We start from the raw sequence: 13,467 nt of genomic DNA, 5'->3' as shown, positions 1-13,467 counted from the left end.
TAAGTGGCTCCTGCGTTCTTAAGGCCGAAAGGCATTACAATGTAGCAGTAGTTTGCCTTTGTCGTTAAGAACGAAGTCTTTTCCTGGTCCGGTGGGTACATGGGGATTTGGTTGTATCCCGAATACGCATCCATAAACGAGAGATATTTATACCCAGAGGAAGCGTCTACCAGGGCGTCGATACTCGGGAGTGGGTACGGATCTTTTGGGCAAGCTTTGTTGAGATTTGTATAATCGGTACACATTCGCCACTTCCCGTTTGATTTCTTCACCAAGACAACGTTGGCTAGCCATAGTGGGTATTTGACTTCTCTTATAAATCCAGCTTCCAATAGTGCCTGCACTTGCTCTTCCACAGCCTGGGATCGCTCTGGCCCGAGCTTTCTTTGTCTCTGTTGTACTGGTCGAGATCCTGGATAGACTGCCAACTTGTGACACATTAGTTTAAGGTCTATACCTGGCATGTCTGCGGCTTTCCATGCAAACAGGTCGGAATTATCTCGCAAAAATTGTATTAGCAGTTCTTTTAGATCTCCTTTGAGGATTGTGCCGATATTAGTTATTTTTTCCGAGGTGTCTCCGATCTGAATTTTTTCTATCTCGCCCTCTGGTTGGGGACGGAACTCCTTTCGTCGTTGAATTCCGCCCAGCTCAATTGTGTGGAACTCTTCTCCTTTGCCTCTGAGGTTGAGGTTCTCGTTGTAACAGCGACGCGCCATCCTCTGGTCTGCTTTTATTGTAGCTATTCCTTTTGGAGTTGGGAATTTCATGCACAGGTATGGGGTCGAGACTATTGCACCGAGTTGGTTGAGCGTGGTCCGACCTATGAGAGCGTTGTAGGCTAAGCTTAAGTTGACTACGATGTAGTCTATTTTGAGAGTTCTTGATTGGTCTCCTTTTCTAAAGGTTGTATGCAGTGGTATGTATCCTAGTGGTCGAACCGGAGTGTCTCCTAACCCGAACAAACTGTTTGGATATGCTTTAAGTTCTTTTTCTTCTAGGCCAAGCTTATCGAAGGCTGTTTTGAATAAGATGTCGGCAGAACTCCCTTGGTCTATTAATGTCCAGTGTAGGTTGGTGTTTGCCAAGATGATGGTGATAACCATGGGATCATCGTGTCCGGTAATGATACCGGTTGCATCCTCCTTAGTAAATGTTATCGCTGGGATGCTGAGTGCTTCTTCCTCTCCTTCGACATGGTATATCTCTTTGAGGTATCTCTTACGAGAGGATTTGGAGATTCCTCCTACTGCGAAACCGCCATGTATCATATGGACGTGTCTTTCTGGCGTCCGAGGTGATCGTTCTGTTCGTTCGGTATCATCATCCCTTCGTCTCTTTCTTTGCTCATCATCTCAGGTGGCTAGGAATCGATCTAGTTTTCCTTCCCTTACCAATTTTTCTATGATGTTTTTTAAATCGAAGCATTCGTTAGTGGAGTGTCCTCGGACCCGATGATATTTACAATACTCTTTTCGGTTTCCTCCTCCCTTTTTGCCTTTAAGTGGCCGAGCTGGGGGGATTTTTTTCATGTGGCAGACTTCTTTATATATTTCGACCAGTGATGCCCTAAGAGGAGTGTAGTTATGGTACTTCTTAATTTTCTCTCCTTGTCTGTCGTCTTTCCTTTTGGATTCTTTGTCTCTGTCACGATAGGAAGCTCCCGATTTTGAGGACTCTCCTAGACGAGCATTTTCTTCCATATTGATATATTTTCCTGCTCTCTCCTGAACTTCGTCGAGGGTAGTCGGGTACTTTTTTGATATAGATTGGCTGAAAGGTCCCTCTCATAGGCCGTTGATGAGTCCCATGATTGCGGCTTCCGTGGGTAAACTTTGTATGTCCATGCATGTTTTGTTGAATCTTTCCATGTAGTTGCGAAGGCTCTCCCGATCTCCTTGTTTGATTCCTAATAAACTGGGGGCGTGCTTAGCTTTATCCTTTTGAATGGAAAATCTGGCTAAGAATTTCTTAGCTAAGTCGTCGAAACTTGAGATGGATTTTGGTGGTAAGTTGTCGAACCACCGCATAGCTGTCTTTGTCAGAGTTGTTGGGAAGGCTTTACAGCGAACAGTGTCTGGGGCGTCGGTAAGATACATTCTGCTTCTGAAGTTACTGAGATGGTGGTTCGGATCCGTGGTGCCGTCATATAGAGCCATATCCGGGAGTTTGAAGTCTTTTTGAATTTTGGTTTTCATGATTTCCCTAGTGAAGGGGTCTTGCTCTTTGTGTGAATTCTCCTCGAGATTAGCGCGAGGGGCTTTTGATTTGAGATCGGCTTCCAATTGCTGCAGTTTTTCTTCCAACTCCCGACGTCGCCGCATCTTTCTTTGTAGATCTCTTCCGATTTCCCTTTGTTGGTGGGTTTCTTTTTCCAGCTATTTTAGGCGATCTAGGAGTGCTTCTATGGCCCCTGAATTTGGTGAGTCTTTTTCTTGGTTGGTCTCCGGAGTGTCTTGTAGCGTGACGTTCGCGTTTTTGTGCGGTGTTTGATCCTCCAGACCTGAATCGTCATGGTTGTCCGCCATGGTGATGGGATGACTTTCAGGTTCCCCGGCAACGGCGCCAATGTTCCGAGGGTTACCTGAAACTGGAGGTCGATCTCGGACGAGATCTTCTGCACTGGTCGGAGCTGTTGTGTCCGACTTGTGGGACTGACTGCACTGCTGATCCTTGGTCACCGGAGGGTGGGGGGTACTTGCAAGAGACTCCGATGCTTAAGTTAGCATGGGTATTAAACAGGTTTTATGTAGAATCAGAGTATGAGTTATACCTGGGTGCTCCAGTGTATTTATAGTAGTTGTAGAGTGACCTTTCTAGATAAGATAAGTTAGTTATCTTATCTTATCTTTATCTTTGAGTTGAGGTCAGCTTATCTTCAAGGGAACCGCCCTTATCTCTTATAGGCTTGGACGGCCTTTGGACTTGGGTCGTGTTCCTCTACTTGGGCCCTTTATGGGCTTTCCTGTCAACTTGGCCGAGTTCTTTTAAGAAGAAGTCGGTCCACTTGACCTGAAGAGGTCGGTCCCTTTGTCGTCGATCATCCCAGGTCGGATAGCTCGACCCAGGGTATGAACACTCCTCTTGAATTTGATGGCATTGATCGGTGTAATGCGTGCTGCTAGAGCACAAACCACAAATTCTAGGAGGGCCTTCAAGTTGAGCAACTTGAGGTGGGGCTTGGATGGCTTGGATGGAGTAGTATTCCTTTTGATCTTTTTGTATTTGTGTGAGGATAGTAGTCATGTCCCCAAGCGCCTTGGTTAAGCTTGCTTCGGAAGGGGATGGTTCTACCACACCCTTGAGAGGATTACTTCTCACCCTTACATGTTGTGTAGCCTCGGCAATATCATTTATCAATTTCCAAGCTTCTCCTTCCGTCTTGTTCTTTGAAAGGGAACCGCCACTAGAAGCGGTGAGCAATCTTCTATCTTTCGCACAAAGACCTCTGGTGAAGTAACTAATGAGCAAGTGAGTGTTCAATCCATGGTGTGGACAAGATTCCAATAGCCTCTTGAATCGAGTCCAATACTGATACAAACTCTCTTGGTCTCTTTGCATTATACCCGAAATATCCTTCCGGATGTAGTCGGTCTTCTCCAGTGGGAAGAATTTATCTAGAAACTCTCTTCTCAAGAAATTCCAATTGGTCACAATCTCATCCGGTTGTGAATAAAACCACGTCTTTGCTTGCCCTTCAAGAGAGAAAGGGAAGGAAAAAACCATAATAGCCAACTCATTTTCTCCATGCCTTCGAGCCGTAGAACAAGCAACTTGAAAATCTCTTAGATGTCAGATGGGGTCTTGACCCGGCAACCCATGATACTTAGGAAGTAGATTTATCAAGCTACTCTTCAACTCAAAGTTCGGATCAAGGTTAGGATACCTTGCTTGCAATGGTTGGAGTATGATATCTGGAGCTCCTTGCTTGTGCAAAGTGATCCATCGTGGCTCCGCCATGTATGGCTCACCTGTAGGATGCAAAGATATATTAGTAATGCCAATAGAGGAATAGGAAGTAGCGGACTCCAAGTCACTCTCGATACCGTCTAGTGATTCGGTATGTTCCTCAAGAGAGGCCGAAGTACTAGCCATATAATCCAACCGCCGTCTAGCTTGCAGAGTGTGTAACAAGATTCTTTTAATCTCAGGATCAAACTCGGCAAAGATAGAATTCGGTTGAGACCGAGTCATCAAACTTAGGAGTCATAACACGAATACAAAAGAAATCTAAACTATAGCTAAGTATTAAAAGAAAGTAAACTATCTACAATATTCACATATTCACATAACTAATATCAAGGCATATGTTGCAACCATTCCCCGGCAACGGCGCAAAAATTTGATACACCTCAAGAGACTATGATGGTATAGAATTTCTCAATAAAATCCCGTTGCAAGTATAGCTCTTCCCAACAACAATCCTCGAGTATCAAATTTTGAAGGAATTTGGTTGTCACAAGTTCAACCCCAATAAAAGTAACTGAAGTATTCAAACCTCGGGTCGTCTCACAAAGAATGGCCAAACATGTGCTTCAACATTGGTTAGAAATCCGGGGTTGCAAGTCATGAGCAAGAAATTAAACTAGAAATCTTAACAAGCAAGTAATCTTGAAATGCAAGAAACTAAATCAATTGACTAAAGCAAGATGTAATTAATCCCAAACTAGTAAAATAACATCCAATGTAATTCTATTCTAAACTAAATAAGTAACTATAACTAAGACAAGCAATCAAGATTTTTGGGTTTTCAAATATGAATGGTAAAAGCAACTCTTGGCTAGGCATGGGAATTGGGGTCACTATCCCTGTCTAATAACCATATCTTGACAATTACGAGGAACCAAACTCATTAAGTTTACTTCTATACTTGAAGTATGTTAAATGGTTTGGTCAACATCAATCCATAAGGTCCAATCTAACTACTAATTAACTTGGTAGTAGGCTAGTGTCAATGGCTATCAAATTGACCACTAGGGGTTCCCAAATCATCAAATCCATTAGACTTAATGACTCAAGCTTACCCAATTTCCTTAGCCTAAGCCAAGAGTAAAGAGAACTACTCCATAATCAAAGGAAATATTTCATCAATCACATGGTAAGCATTAATAAAATATCTATATAAATTGTAATTAAATTGGAATTAAAAAGTACCCACTAACAATTATCAACATACAATCACTCAAACAACACAATTAATCAAGGAAATCATCAATGCAACAATAACAAATCAAGATCTACAAAATTCATGAAATAAGTATAAAATGACAAACAACAAGGGAACATAAAACTAACATAAGATCTAAACAAAATTATACTAGAGAATTCAAATTAAACAATTAAAACTAGTAATTAACAAGATCCAATTCAGAATTCAACAAGGAAAGATCAAATGAAAGCTAGATCTAGAGAGGAACAAGGATTTCTCTCTCTAGAAGAACAAAGAACCAAAAACTAACTAAAATTATGTCTAAGTGTAAAATGAATGATCCCCCTTTCCCCCTAGCATCCTTGGGTTTTTTCCATACAGAAACAGCTTGAAATTGGGCCTGATGAGCCTCAAAAATCACCAGGCACGATTTCCTTTAATAAGGTCGCGTGCAGCTTTCCGCGCGTGCGCATCATGCGTGCGTGCGCGCCGATTGCTTTTGTGATCCACGCGTGTGTGCCATGTGCGCGTGCGTGTCGGTGGGAATTCTCTGATCCGCGCAGATGCGTCCATCCTTGCGCGCCGCTTCCAACTATCCTCATCCACGCGTGCACGTGAAGTGCGCGTGCGCGTCGGTGCTGAAGTTCCCAAAATCCAAATCTTCATGTTCCTTCCTTTTGTGCATGCTTTCTTTCTCTATTCTAAGCCATCCTTGCCCTATAAATCCTGAAATCACTCAACAAATACATCACGGCATCGAATGGTAATAGAAGAGGATCAAAATATAGCAATTTTAAGGCAAAAGAAGCATGTTTTTCATCATGAAGCAATATTAGGAAGAGAACACAAAATCATACATTTCTTGTGGATAAGTGTGAGAAATATTCACAAAAACCCCCAAATTATGCGCTATATAAACCACAAAATCGGGGTTTATCACTCTTTCTTGTTGTCACAATTTCAGGGGCATCAGTCACATGTTTAGGGGCATCAGTCATGTGTTCACTTTCTTTAACAACATTATTTTCATTCTGGTGCACGAAATTGTGAACTCTGGTAATGGCTCCAAAAACTTGGTGCTCTAATCTCAAATTCATAATTTGTCACAACTTCGATACAACTGACCAGCAAGTGCACTGGGTCGTCCAAGTAATAAACCTTACGTGAGTAAGGGTCGATCCCACGGAGATTGTTGGTATGAAGCAAGCTATGGTCACCTTGTAAATCTCAGTCAGGCGGATATAAAATAGTTATGGAGTTTTTGAAATTAAATAATAAAAGAAGGATAGAAACACTTATGTAATTCATTGGTGAGAGTTTCAGATAAGCGTGTAGAGATGCTTTCGTTCTTCTGAATCTCTGCTTTCCCACTGCCTTCATCCAGTCAGTCTTACTCCTTTCCATGACTGGCTTTATGCAAGGGCATCATCGTTGTCAATGGTTACATCCCATCCTCTTGTGAAAATGGTCCAAATGCTCTGTCACAGCACGGCTAATCATCTGAGGTTCTCGATCATGCTGGAATAGGATTCACCCTCCTTTTGCGTCTGTCACTACGCCCAGCACTCGCGAGTTTGAAGCTCGTCACAGTCATTCAATCCCAGAATCCTACTCGGAATACCACAGACAAGGTTTAGACTTTCCGGATTCTCATGAATGCCGCCATCAATCTAGCTTACACCACGAAGATTCTGATTAAGAGATCTAAGAGATAATCATTCAACCGAAGGTAGAACGGAAGTGGTTGTCAGGCACGCGTTCATGGGGAATGATGATGATTGTCACGTTCATCACATTCAGGTTGAAGTACGAATGAATATCTTAGAAGCGGAATAAGTTGAATTGAATAGAAAACAGTAGTACTTTGCATTAATCTTTGAGGAACAGCAGAGCTCCGCACCTTAATCTATGGAGTGCAGAAACTCTAACGTTAAAAATATATAACGGAAAGGTCCAGGCATGGTCGAATGGCTAGCCCCCAAAACGTGATCTAAGATAGCATACAATTGATCAAAGATGTCTAATACAATAGTAAAAAGTCCTATTTATACTGAACTAGTTACTAGGGTTTACAGAAGTAAGTAATTAATGCATAAATCCACTTCCGGGGCCCACTTGGTGTGTGCTTGGGATGAGCTTGAATGTTCCACGTGTAGAGGCTCTTTCTGGAGTTGAACGCCAGCTTTTATGCCAGTTTGGGCATTGAACTCCACTTTGCAACTTGTTTCTGGCGCTGGACGCCAGAATTGGGCAGAGAGCTGGCGTTGAACGCCAGTTTGCATCATCTAAACTTGGGCAAAGTATGGACTATTATATATTGCTGGAAAGCCCTAGATGTCTTCTTTCTAACGCAATTGGAAGCGCACCATTTTGAGTTCTGTAGCTCCAGAAAATCCATTTTGAGTGCAGGGAGGTCAGAATCCAACAGCATCAGCAGTCCTTCTTCAACCTCTGAATCTGATTTCTGCTCAAGTCCCTCAATTTCAGCCAGAAAATACCTGAAATCATAGAAAAACACACAAACTCATAGTAAAGTCTAGAAATGTGAATTTAACATAAAAACTAATGAAAACATCCCTAAAAGTAACTAGATTCTACTAAAAACATACTAAAAACAATGCCAAAAAGTGTATAAATTATCCGCTCATCACAACACCAAACTTAAATTGTTGCTTGTCCCCAAGCAACTTGAAAATCAAATAGGATAAAAAGAAGAGAATATACTATAAATTTCAAACTATCAATGAAACATAGCTTCAATCAGATGAGCGGGACTTGTAGCTTTTTGCCTCTTGAATAGTTTTGGCATCTCACTCTATCCATTGAGGTTCAGAATGATTGGCATCTATAGGAACTCAGAGTTCAGATAGTGTTATTGATTCTCCTAGTTCAATATGATGATTCTTGAACACAGCTATTTTATGAGTCTTGGCCGTGGCCCTAAGCACTTTGTTTTCCAATATTACCATCGGATACATAAATGCCACAGACACATAATTGGGTGAACCTTTTCAGATTGTGACTCAGCTTTGCTAAAGTCCCCAATTAGAGGTGCCCAGGGTTCTTAAGCACACTCTTCTTTTTTGCTTTGGACCTTGACTTTAACCGCTCAGTCTCAAGTTTTCACTTGACACTTACACACCACAAGCATATGGTTAGGGACAGCTTGGTTTAGCCGCTTAGACCAGGATTTTATTCCTTTAGGCCCTCCTATCCACTGATGCTCAAAGCCTTGGGATTCTTTTTATTTGCCCTTGCCTTTTGGTTTTAAGGGTTATTGGCTTTTTGCTCTTGCCTCTTGGTTTTAAGAGCTTTTGGCTTTTTCTACTTGCTTTTTCTTTTTTTTTCTTTTGCCTTTTTTTTTCTGCAAGCTTTGTTCTTTGCTGCTTTTTCTTGCTTCAAGAATTATTTTTATGATTTTTCAGATTATCAGATAACATGTCTCCTTGTCATCATTCTTTCAAGAGCCAACATATTTAACATTCATAAACAACAACTTCAAAAGACATATGCACTGTTCAAGCATACATTCAGAAAACAAGAAGCATTGTCACCACATCAATATAATTAAACTAAGTTCAAGGATAAATTCGAAACTCATGTACTTCTTGTTCTTTTGAATTAAAACAGTTTTCATTTAAGAGTGGTGATGGATTCATAGGACATTCACAACTTTAAGACATAGTTACTAACTACTAATGATTATGTAATGAAGACACAAACATATATAAGCACTTAACATAGAAAATGAAAAACAGTGAATGTAAGAACAAGGAATGAGTCCACCTTAGTGATGGTGGCGTTTCCTTCTTGAGGAACCAATGATGTCTTTGAGCTCTTCTATGTCTCTTCCTTGTCTTTGTTGCTCCTCCCTCATTGCTTTTTGATCTTCTCTTATTTCATGAAGGATGATGGAGTGCTCTTGATGTTCCACCCTTAGTTGTCCCATGTTGGAACTTAATTCTCCTAGGGAGGTGTTGATTTGCTCCCAATAGTTTTGTGGAGGAAAATGCATTTGAGGCATTTCCGGGATTTCATGGTGATGAGCTTCCTGCGCCTCTTGAGCTCCATGAATGGGCTCTCTTGCTTGGTCCATCTTTTTCTTAGTGACGGGCTTCTCTTCCTCAATGTGAATGTCTCCTTCTATGAAAGCTCCAGCTGAGTAACATAGATGGCAAATAAGATGAGGAAAAGCTAGCCTTGCCCTAGGGGAGGGCTTTTTGGCTATTTTGTAGAGTTCAAGGGAGATGACTTCATGAACTTCTACTTCCTCTCTAATCATGATGCTATGGATCATGATGGCCCGATCCACAGTAACTTCAGATCGGTTGCTAGTGGGGATGATGGAGCGTTGGATGAACTCCAACCATCCTCTAGCCACAGGCTTGAGGTCCAGTCTTCTTAATTGAACCGGCTTGCCTTTGGAGTCAATCTTCCATTGAGCTCCTTCCACACATATGTCCATGAGGACTTGGTCCAACCTTTGATTAAAGTTGACCCTTCTAGTGTAGGGGCGCTCATCTCCTTGCATCATAGGCAAGTTAAACGCCAACCTCACATTCTCCGGACTAAAATCTAAGTATTTCCCCTGAACCATTGTAACATAATTCTTTGGATTTGGGTTCTTACTTTGATCATTGTTCCTAGTGATCCATGCATTGGCATAGAACTCTTGAACCATTAGGATGCCGACTTGTTGAATGGGGTTTGTTAGAACTTCCCAACCTCTTCTTTGGATTTCATGTCGGATCTCCGGATACTCATTTCTCTTGAGTTTGAAAGGGACCTCAGGGATCACCTTCTTCTTGGCCACAACATCATAGAAGTGGTCTTGATGAGCTTTGGAGATGAACCTTTCCATCTCCCATGACTCGGAAGTGGAAGTTTTTGTCTTCCCTTTCCCTTTTCTAGAGGATTCTCCGGTCTTGGGTGCCATCAATGGTAATGAAAAAACAAAAAGCTTATGCTTTTACCACACCAAACTTAGAATTTTGCTCGCCCTCGAGCAAGAGAAGAAAGAATAGATGAAGAAGAAGAAGAAAATATGGAGGAGAGGGGGGAGGTGTGTTTCGGCCAAGAAGAGAAGAGAGGATTGTGTTGTGTGAAAGTGAGGAAGAATGGAGGGGTATATATAGGGAAGGGAGGCGGGTAAGTTCGGCCATTTAGGGTGGGTTTGGGTGGGAAATTGATTATGAATTTTGAAGGTAGGTGGAGTTTATGAGGTAGGTTTATGGGGAAGAGTGGATGGATGTGAGTGGTGAAGAGGTGATGGGGAAGAGAGATTGAGGTGATTGGTGAAGGGTTTTGGGGAAGAGTGTTTATGGGATTGTGTGAAAGAGGGGTGAGAAGAAGTGAGTGGAGGTAGGTGGGGATCCTGTGGGGTCCATAGATCCTGAGGTGATCCTGTGGGGTCCACAGATCCTGTGGTGTTCAAGGATTTACAACCTTGCACCAAATTAGGCATGTAAAATGCCTTTGCACACAACTCTAGGCGTTCAGCGCCAGATTGGTGCTTGTTCTGGGCGTTGAACGCCCATTTGTTGCCCATTTCTGGCGTTGAACGCCAGAACCATGCTTGTTCTGGGCATTCAGCGCCAGCTCTTCTCCAGGGTACATTTCTGGCATTCAAACGCCCAGATTCTGCCCATTTCTAGCGTTCAGCGCCAGAACCATGCTCTGTTCTAGCGTTGAACGCCCAAAACATGCTTCTTACTGGCGTTTAAACGCCAGTAAGGTCTTCCTACAGGGTGTGATTTTTCTTCTGCTGTTTTTGATTCCGTTTTCAATTTTTATATTTATTTTGTGACTCCACATGATCATGAACCTAATAAAATATGAAAAACAATGAAAATTAGATAAATAAACATTGGGTTACCTCCTAACAAGCGCTTCTTTCATGTCAATAGCTTGACAGTGGGCTCTCATGGAGCTTCATAGATGTGCAGAGCTTTGTTAGGACATCCCAACACCAAACTTAGAGTTTGGATATGGGGGTTTGACACCAAACTTTGAGTTTGGTTGTGGCCTCCCAACACCAAACTTAGAGTTTGACTGTGGGGGCTTTGTGTGACTCTCCTTTGAGAGGAGCTTTTTATGGTTCCTCTCCATGGATGCAGAGAGAGATCCTTGAGTTGTAAACACAAGGTTGTCCTCATTTATTTGAAGGATCAATTCTCCTCTGTCCACATCAATCACAGCTCTTGCTGTGGCTAGGAAGGGTCTTCCAAGGATGATGAATTCATCCTCATCCTTCCCAGTATCTAGGACTATGAAATCAGCAGGGATGTAAAGGCCTTCAACCTTTACTAACACGTCCTCTACTTGTCCATAAGCCTGTTTTCTTGAATTGTCTGCCATCTCTAACGAGATTTTAGTGGCTTGCACCCCAAATATTCCTAGTTTCTCTATTATAGAGAGGGGCATGAGGTTTATCCCTGAACCAAGGTCACACCGAGCCTTAAAGATCATGGTGCCTATGGTACAAGGTATTAAAGACTTTCCAGGATCCTGTTTCTTCTGAGGCAATGTCAGTTGATCCAGATCACTTAGTTCATTGGTGAACAAGGGAGGTTCAGCTTCATGATTGCACCAAGAAACTTGGCAGCTTGCTCTTCAGTAACATCCTCATTCTCTTCAGAAGAGGAATACTCATCAGAGCTCATGAATGGCATAAGGAGGTTCAATGGAATCTCTATGGTCTCTAGATGAGTCTCAGATTCCTTTGGTTCCTCAGAGGGAAGCTCCTTATTGATAACTGGGCGTCCCAGGAAGTCTTCCTCCTTGGGATTCACGTCCTCTCCTTCCCTTACAGGTTCGGCCATGGTGATTAATTCAATGGCCTTGCACTCTCCTTTTGGATTTTCTTCTGTATTGCTTGGGAGAGTACTAGGAGGGATTTCAGTGATCCTTTTACTCAGCTGGCCCACTTGTGCTTCCAAATTTCTAATGGAAGACCTTGTTTCATTCATGAAACTTACAGTGGCGTTGGACAGATCAGAGACTAAGTTTGCTAAATTAGAGGTATTTTGTTCAGAGTTCTCTGTCTGTTGCTGAGTAGATGATGGAAAAGGTTTATTATTGTTAAACCTGTTTCTTCCACCATTATTAAAGCCTTGTTGAGGCTTTTGTTGATCCTTCCATGAGAGATTTGGATGATTTCTCCATGATGGATTATAGGTGTTTCCATAAGGTTCACCTAAGTAATTTACCTCTGCTATTGCAGGGTTTTCAGGATCATAAGCTTCTTCTTCAGAAGATGCCTCCTGAGTACTATTGGATACAGCTTGCATTCCATTCAGACTCTGAGAAATCATATTGACTTGCTGAGTCAATATTTTGTTCTGAGCCAATATGGCATTCAGAGTATCAATTTCAAGAACTCCCTTCTTCATAGGCGTCCTATTACTCACAGGATTCCTCTCAGAAGTGTACATGAACTGGTTATTAGCAACCATGTCAATGAGTTCTTGAGCTTCTGCAGGCGTTTTCTTTAGGTGAATGGATCCACCTGCAGAAGTATCCAATGACATCTTTGATAGCTCAGATAAACCATCATAGAATATATCCAGGATGGTCCATTCTGAAAGCATGTCAGAAGGACACTTTTTGGTCAGCTGCTTGTATCTTTCCCAAGCTTCATAGAGGGATTCACCTTCTTTCTGTCTGAAGGTTTGAACATCCACTCTAAGCTTGCTCAGCTTTTGAGGAGGAAAGAACTTGGCTAAGAAAGCCCTGACCAGCTTATCCCAAGAGTTCAGGCTGTCTTTGGGTTGAAAGTCCAACCACACTCTAGCTCTGTCTCTTATAGCAAAAGGGAAAAGCATGAGCCTGTAGACTTCAGGATCTACTCCATTAGTCTTAACAGTATCACATATCTACAAGAATTCAGTTAAGAACTGAAAAGGATCTTCGGATGGAAGGCCATGAGACTTGCAGTTCTGCTGCATCAGAGAAACTAATTGAGGTTTCAGCTCAAAGTTGTTTGCTCCAATGGCAGGAATGGAGATGCTTCTTCCATGTAAATTGGAATTTGGTGCAGTAAAGTCACCAAGCATTCTCCTTGCATTATTGTTGTTGGGTTCGGCTGCCATCTCCTTTACTTGTTCGAAATTTTCAATAAGGTTGTCTCTGGATTGTTGTAATTTAGCTTCTCTTAGTTTCCTCTTCAGAGACCTTTCAGGTTCTGGATCAGCTTCAACAAGAATGCCTTTTTCCTTGTTCCTGCTCATAAGAAAGAGAAGAGAACAAGAAAAGAAGAGGAATCCTCTATGTCACAGTAAAGAGGTTCCTTATTGTTAGTAGAAGAAGAAAAGGAATAG

At 42.0% G+C, this 13,467-nt stretch overlaps 1 non-coding gene across 1 annotated transcript; it reads left to right on the top strand.

Annotated features, from left to right (window-relative positions):
* The first annotated feature begins 12,732 nt into the window (after window positions 1-12,732).
* On the top strand, window positions 12,733-12,840 carry LOC148574321 (small nucleolar RNA R71). Its single transcript, XR_015906247.1, has one exon. It is a non-coding gene; the product is annotated as a small nucleolar RNA R71 (small nucleolar RNA).
* The last annotated feature ends 627 nt before the right edge of the window (window positions 12,841-13,467 follow it).

The sequence above is a fragment of the Arachis ipaensis genome, chromosome B2 (assembly GCF_059453495.1).
Source record: "Arachis ipaensis isolate K30076 ecotype BB chromosome B2, ASM5945349v1, whole genome shotgun sequence".
Classification (NCBI taxonomy): Eukaryota; Viridiplantae; Streptophyta; class Magnoliopsida; order Fabales; family Fabaceae; genus Arachis; species Arachis ipaensis.
Note: the sequence above shows the minus strand (reverse complement) of the source record. Positions and strands in the feature narration are given on the sequence as shown.